The sequence below is a fragment of the Anastrepha ludens genome, chromosome 5 (assembly GCF_028408465.1).
Source record: "Anastrepha ludens isolate Willacy chromosome 5, idAnaLude1.1, whole genome shotgun sequence".
Taxonomy (NCBI): domain Eukaryota; kingdom Metazoa; phylum Arthropoda; class Insecta; order Diptera; family Tephritidae; genus Anastrepha; species Anastrepha ludens.
The window spans coordinates 70885887-70893560 of NC_071501.1; positions in this window are offsets into that span (position 1 = coordinate 70885887).

The following is a 7674-nucleotide window of genomic DNA, read 5'->3' on the forward strand; positions in this document are numbered from 1 at the left end:
GTTTGAAAACCAATTTGAAGCAACGTTCCTTGGATGCGCAGCAAAATATTTGAAAGATCGGAAGCGGATTTAATTAAATGGGTGCAACAGTATACCCAAGTAAAAAAAAGTTGAGAACTTCCCGTGTCAAGGCCACAAAAAAATACCTCTACAAAGCAAAATCAGGAGATCATTGATTTGTTTGTGAAAAAGCCAAACTTATGGTATCTTTGCGTGAAGCTGAAGCAGTTTTAAGAAAAGTGGTGCTAATGTATCCAAAGCCACGATTCGAGGAAGTTTACGTGCAGAAGAACTCAAATTCCGGAGCAGATTAAAAAAGCCGCTGCTCTCATTATCACACATTGCAAAAAGGCTGGCATGGGCAAATTCTGAATGGAATTGGGCAAACGTATCTAATATTCACGGATGACTCTTCTTACTGAGCGAATGGTTGCATATGTCGGTCCTGGCGTACTGCTAATAATCGACAATTATAACGAACTGTTAACAATCCAATTAAGGTTCATTTTTGGGACTGCTTCTTCGATTCAAGGATTGGGCCGTTTATTTGTGTTTACCGCCTATTTGATTTAAAGAATAAAATTTTCAAAAAAGTAATATTACTACTGTAACCTGTGAATATGTTGGGAAAAACTAACCAATCTTGGATTTTGCAAAAAGACAACGATCCCAAGCATCGAAGGACTGGTCTTCACAGGCGCCTGATGCTAGCCCTATTGAAAATGTTTGGGCGATAGTTAAGCAAAAAATCAATATGAAATATGAATGATTTGAAGCCGATTACCCCACAACATACGCAGAAATTATCACAAAATATGACTCGAAGAAGTGAAGCCATTTTAGCTAATAGTGGTGACTATACATTTTATTGAAAATTTTGTGTATAATAAATTTTATAAGCCCATACAATACTGTTTCTAAGTTTTGGTGGTCACTCTTCTATTAGACAGACTGTATATATATAATATATGTATATATATCTTATATCATATTTCTTTATTGTAAGTCATATGCACATATCGATATTCAAACATTTACCCCTCGTATCTGCTTCGATTAGAATCGCGTAATTACAATGTAAAATTTGTGACAGTGCTTTGGCTGATATACCTATAGCAATGTCATAACTTATATGCAAGTGTATAACAATGTAATGTTATGCAGCAGCACATACATGTATGTATAGTATATATGTTTTAACATCGTTGCATTACCAATTGTTTTCATTTTTTTGAGTTTTTAATAAATAAAAATGTTTCAATGAAAGCACAACATACATGTTTTTCTTTACAGTACTTTAAAAATTACAGAACTGTGGCCCAAATAGATTTGCATACAAAATTTTAATACATAGGCTCTTTGTTCCAACTTGGAACTCTAGGAATTAATGACGATGGTGATTTTGTCTTTACAGGGTTTTAAAAGTACAGAATTAAGACCGCAAGCAGGTTTGTTAAATCAAATTGAAATCAACGATTTCTTGCAGTTATTTCTTAATTTGCCAAATTTTTACCGCGGCCGCCTTAGCCGAATGAATTGATGCGTGATAACCATTCGGAAGTGTGAAGGTTCGAATCTCCACCCATGAAAAATAAAAATGGTAGAAAAAGTTGTTTCTAATAGTGGTCGCCCTTCGGCAGGCATGAAAAACCTCCGAATATAATTCTGCCATAAAAAGCTGCTCCTTAAAAACATCTTCCGTTGGGAGTCGGATTAAAACTGTAGATTCCTCCATTTGTGGAACAACATCAAGACGCACACCATAAATAGGAGGAGGCCAAACACTCAAAAAGGGTGTAAATGTTTATATATAAATTTATATAAGTATATAATTTTTTTACAAAAATTCATATAATTTTGAAACCCTGGCTTTTAGAGTCGCAACGCATCAAAGGGGTAGATCACATCATCATGGATAACGGTGGGCCACAAGAACTTCTGCTGTAGTATGTACAATCCTTGATGCTCCAGACCACGTGGCAGATCAAAAACAACTTGGCCGCATATCGTTCCGTCAACGAGGACCTGAAAACCTGGGCTGTAACGCCTATAGATAATGATAATGATGATTTCACGAATAGACCGCATCCTCTACGATTTGGATAATTTTTGATCTCTTTGGGAATACATCAATGCTTTTACCCTATCTTGAGTTCCCTTGGGTCATCAATTTTTATCGAGTATTATCGGTGAATCTCTCCCAAAAGGCAGATACACGATGATATTATCTGTGCTTCCCCTGAACTAGTGGACAAGTTTTTTATGACTATGTGATCTACACACGAACTAACCCGTGGCATTAAATATTTTCAATATGCAATACTTTTAGTAATTTTTATTGTTGTGCTACATTTTTAGAAAAACATGAAACCGTTAGTTCCATAAATTGATACATGTAGATTAAAACAAAATCAAACTAAATAACCCAGTCAATAACTTGAATGAAATATCAATGTAAATGGGGCGTCAGTTATAGTACAAGAGCAAACATCAATGAATTTTGTCGTTTGCATGCAAATGGAGTGGAACATTTTTAAATTATTATTATTAAATACAGTAAAGTCTCGTTTATCCTATCATTAAACAAACGAGATATTGAGGGGACACCTTGCACTCTTGCGTCATAAGTCAATCAAATTTGGCGCTTGGCATATTTGAACTAGGCAGCTGCAAAATACAATCAGACAAACAATAGAGTGCTAAACTCTACAAGAGCGTGAAATAATTGTATACCTTGCAAGGTGTGATCACCAGCGGATTGGTCGTTCGGCCGAAAATGTCGCTGTTTTGGTTGTCCATGTCGCTAAGAACAAAGAAACATCAACCGGACAATTGGGCACCACTACAGCGAGCTTAAGTGAAAGACTTGCATGTTTTCCCGTACAAGGTGCAAACAGTGCATCAGCTAATGCCTGCTGGCCATCAGTCGTGCATGAATTACTGTCAAACCAACCTCAATCTCAACAATGAAGAGGACGATGTTATGCCGAAATCATCATGAGCGATAAGACATATTTCCGAAATTTCCCGTTTCCACGACAGTCGGTTCTACGTTACAGAAACGACTCGGATTTATATCCGGCCAAGGACTGTCACTCCAGCAGCATTCACCGTATATAAGTATGGGGAATGTTTATGCTGCTACAACAACAACAAGACATATTTCCACCTAAGCGGCGGCAGCCACTTGACGCATATCATCTTTTTCACTGAACTGAAAAAATACTAAAGGTCCAAATAAAGATTTCCGTCACTCAAAATCATTTATTATTTAGTAAAAAAGTTATTCAAAAATAAATTCAAAGAAAATTAGATGATTAATTAAGTGACCACTTATTGAACGCTACGTCCAAGTACTGTGACTTCAGCAAAATTGTATGGGGAGTGTTTTATGCTGTTGCAAAATTATAAACTCACCACTATTTTTTTATAAAACTATGGTTGGTTGGTTGGTTTAAGGGTGACCCCGCATCGGAGTACCACATAGACCGCAAGTTGGGTCTGTTGTGTTGCCCTAGAGCTCATTATTTTCAATGATTTCCCCACCTAACCGAGATTTTTATTGTAGATTTTGATCAAAGATATTAATTCGTTTCGAAAATTTGATGAGAGATTCGATTTTCAGGTCCGAGAGTACTGAAAGATTGTCAATTGTTGGAGAGCCTAGAAAAGCGAGTCGACTTCTGGCTAGACCCGGACAACTGCACAGCAAATGTCTGCTCGATACTTCCTCATCTTCGTCCTCGCAGTATCTGCACAGGTCGTTCTGAGGAACCTCGAGCCGACGTGCGTGAGTGCCCAAAAGGCAGTGGCCGGTGATAAGAGATGTTATATGCCTTAGTTCGTGTTTCGAAAGACTTATAAGGGTTTTTGTCTGTTTCAGATTGTAGGATGGCCAGATTTGTCTGGTCGTAACGCAAGTAGTTTCCACTCGCCACCTCCGATCAGCAATGCTGTGAAATTCTCGATCGATGAGCATTTTACATGTTGAGAGCGGAATGTGGATTGTGGGTAAGTCACTAACATTTGATTGCGCAGCTCCAGCTCTTGCGAGCTCATCAGCTTTGCAGTTACCTTCGAATCCACTGTGACCCGGTATCCAGATAACTTGGACAGAATTCTGAACACTTATCTCGTTAAGAGATAAGAGACAGGATCGAACCACATCTGAGTGGGTATAAGAGGAGCTGAGTGCTCGAACGGCCGCTTGACTGTCGGTGAAAAAGCGGATATCCTCTAGTGATATTCTATTTTCTAAGAGAGTTTTCGCAGCATACCAGATAGCGCATACTTCCGCTTGGAATACGCTACAGTAGTCGGGTAATCTAAATGATAGATTGATGTGAGGGGATTTGGAATCTTTTCCGTCTTGTTTTGAACCATCTGTATATATAATCAGCGGGCCATCGATTTCGGTTAGATTTGTCTTCCATTCTTCCCTAGTTGGGAGTGAGCAGGAGAATAGCAAGGGTGGTGATGGAAGACTTACATGATAGTCTATGTCGGGAGAGATAACAGTGTTCCTGTTCAGTATGGCTGAATGGCCAAGATACTTATTCCATTTCGATATAGCATTCATGCGTGTCGCTGCTTTCGCTGCAATCGCTTTGCCAGCCAGATCGATAGGGAACAAGTGAAGCAACGTATTTAGAGCCTTAGTAGGTGTTGTACTTAAGCATCCTGTTATCAGGAGGCAGGCTGTTCTTTGGACTCGATCAATTGTGGCTACTCTGCATCGTTTTTCGAGTGCTGTCCACCATACAACCACACCGTAGAAGAGTATCGGTTTGATGATCGAGGTGTATATCCAATAAATGATCCGAGGTGAAAAACCCCAGGTTTTGCCTATAGCTTTCTTACAAGTATAGAGAGCTATGAAAGCTTTTTAACATCTGTTTTCGATGTTCAATTTCCAACTCAACTTCCTATCTAGAATAACTCCTAGATATTTAGCTGAATCAGATAGGAGTAATGATTCCCCTTTTAAAGTTATTGTTTGCAGTGGAGGAGATTGTTGTTTCCTATTGAAGAGAACAAGATCTGTCTTTGCTGGATTCGCATTTAGTCCGCATTCGGTGCACCATTTTGACAGAATATTGATTGAGCGTTGCATGAGCTCAGTGAGGGTATTCAGGTGTTTGCCTGACACGCAGAGTGCAATATCATCTGCATAGGCTACAACCTTGCAGCCTGCTTTTTCGAGATTTCGAAGCAAACTGTTTACAGCGAGATTCCAGAGAAGGGGTGAAAGTACTCCGCCTTGAGGAGTGCCTTTGACGGCGTACATTCTCATGCGGCTTAACCCAAGCTCTGAAGTGATTATTCTATTTTGGAGCATTTGTTCGATCATCTTTCGGATGGAGTAATTAATACCCAATTTGGCAATTTCAGACAAAATAGCGTTGGGTTCAATATTATTGAAAGCACCTTCTATGTCCATAAATGCGACAAGAGAGTACTCCTTATTGTGAAGGGAAGTTTCCACTGTTTGCACCAGTGAATGAAGTGCCGTTTCAGTCGATTTCCCTTTAGTGTAGGCATGTTGTGCCTCAGAGATCAACTTAGTATCAAGTTGGGCTTTGATTTGCTCATCTAAGACTTTTTCAAAAGCCTTTAAGCAAAAAGAGGTTAGGCTAATGGGCCTGGAGTCGTTTGGTTTGCAGTGTGAAGGCTTCCCCGTTTTCGGAATGAATACTACCTTCGATTTCTTCCAAATTATCGGGAGGTAAGAGAGATTTAAACACTTGTTAAAGATCCTTGTTAACCAAGGCAGTAGAACTTCCAGTCCTTCTTGAAGTTCTGCTGGAATGATGTTGTCAGAACCTGGTGATTTAAATTTTTTAAAGCTTAGTATTGCTGTAGAGATGCTATTAGAGCTGATTAGATCCGATCTATTCTCATAATTACTCTGAAGAGTACTGGGAAGTGCAGGTAAGTTGGCAACACAGCCTGGAAAGTGAGATTCTAGAAGTATTCTAAGAGTGTGGTCAGTTGAAGTAGTCCCAGTTCCATCTTGAGTCATGATAAAACTGGGAGAGACTGGGTTTGATGCAAGAATCTTGCGTAGCCTGCTTACTTCTGAAGTGTTCTCTAATTCTTGAGTGTATGATCGCCAGGATATGCGTTTTGCACTTCTGACGGCTTTCTTAAAGTCTTTGAGACATTGTCGATATTCTTCCCATTCGTCTGTTATTTTAGATTGGTTAAAGAGTTTCCGAGTTCGATTGCGAAGTTCTGAGATTTCTGGAGTCCACCAAAAAGGTTTATGCTTACCTCCTGTTTTCGTCAGGGGGCAAGATTGTCGTGCTGCGCTTTGACACGTCTTCGTTATCATGTTGACAGCGTTTTCGATTTCGTTTTTTATTTGCCATTTCAAACTGCCTGATATCAGGAAGTCCATTGGCAAGATGTTCTTTATATTTGATCCAATTCATACGTTTTTTGTTAAGGTAATATACTTCATGGGTTTTGCCGTTTCGGCTTTTAAAGTGAATGTTATATATTGGTGGTCGGAAAAAGAGTGCTGTTTATCAACGCTCCAGTCCTGCACCAGTTGTGTACATGATTCGCTAGCAAGAGTAATATCGAGTACCTCTCTTCCAGACGAGTTAAGAAACGTAGGGACATCACCTCTATTACATATATCAAGCTTATTCGCTAGAATGTAGTCAAAGAGTTGCTCACCTCGTGTGTTGTTGTTTGTACTACCCCAAACGATATGATGGGCATTAGCGTCTGCTCCAATGATGATGCGTTTCTGCTTCAGATGCGCCGTATTGACGAGCCTTCTCACTGCTTCAGGAGGAGGCGCCTCCGCTGCGTCGTAAGGCATGTAAGCCGACACAATCCAGATCGGGCCGTGGACAGCTTCAACCTCTATGGCAGTGGTGTCAGCGTTGCTAAAGGGAAGAAGAAAAGCATTAATATGTTTTCGAATGAGAATACAAGAGCGCGATCTAACGTTAGCCTCACCTTGAAACAAGGTGTAGTGCCTATCTTTCAGGCCGCATATCTTGTTGTTTGATATCCAAGGTTCTTGGATGAGAATGATGTCTTCTCTGAGGTCATAGAGACGAAGAATGAGGGCTGCCGAGGCAGCCTTAGAGTGGTGCAGATTAATCTGCAGCACTTTTAGACGCACATTCAATGACTGTGTCGTTCGCGTCATCACTGCTATCTAGAAGTCTATCCTCGTCCCCGAGTTGAATGTTAAATAAGTGTCCCACAAGTTCGCTGTTCGATTCCGAGTCGGACTCAATCGTCGAAGCTTGTGAGAGAGGCTTATCGACATCCATCTTGGGGGCCGCCGTACTCTCTTCGCTGGGTGCGAGGAGATTTTTCGGCTGATAGGTCCAAATGGTAGTGGTGATGAACCCGAACGCCACAATCCCCTTGCGGTCGTCCAGTGCTTTAACGCTTTCCTGGTCCAGGAGCAGCGTGATGTGCCTGGAGTTTCCTGAAGGCTCTTCCACCTTAACTACCCTCCAGTTTTCGGTGGGTAGGTTCGGGTTTCCGATCTTCAGTAGCTCCAGAATAGTTTCCGGATCGGATGGCTCTAGAGGTATTCTGGCTATGCCGCGTGGTTGGTTTGGTATTTCGCTCTTATTGACGAGCTTAAGATTCGCCCCGGGCCATACCTCGCCGAGTCGGTCGAGGGCCATGCCGTACAGGTTG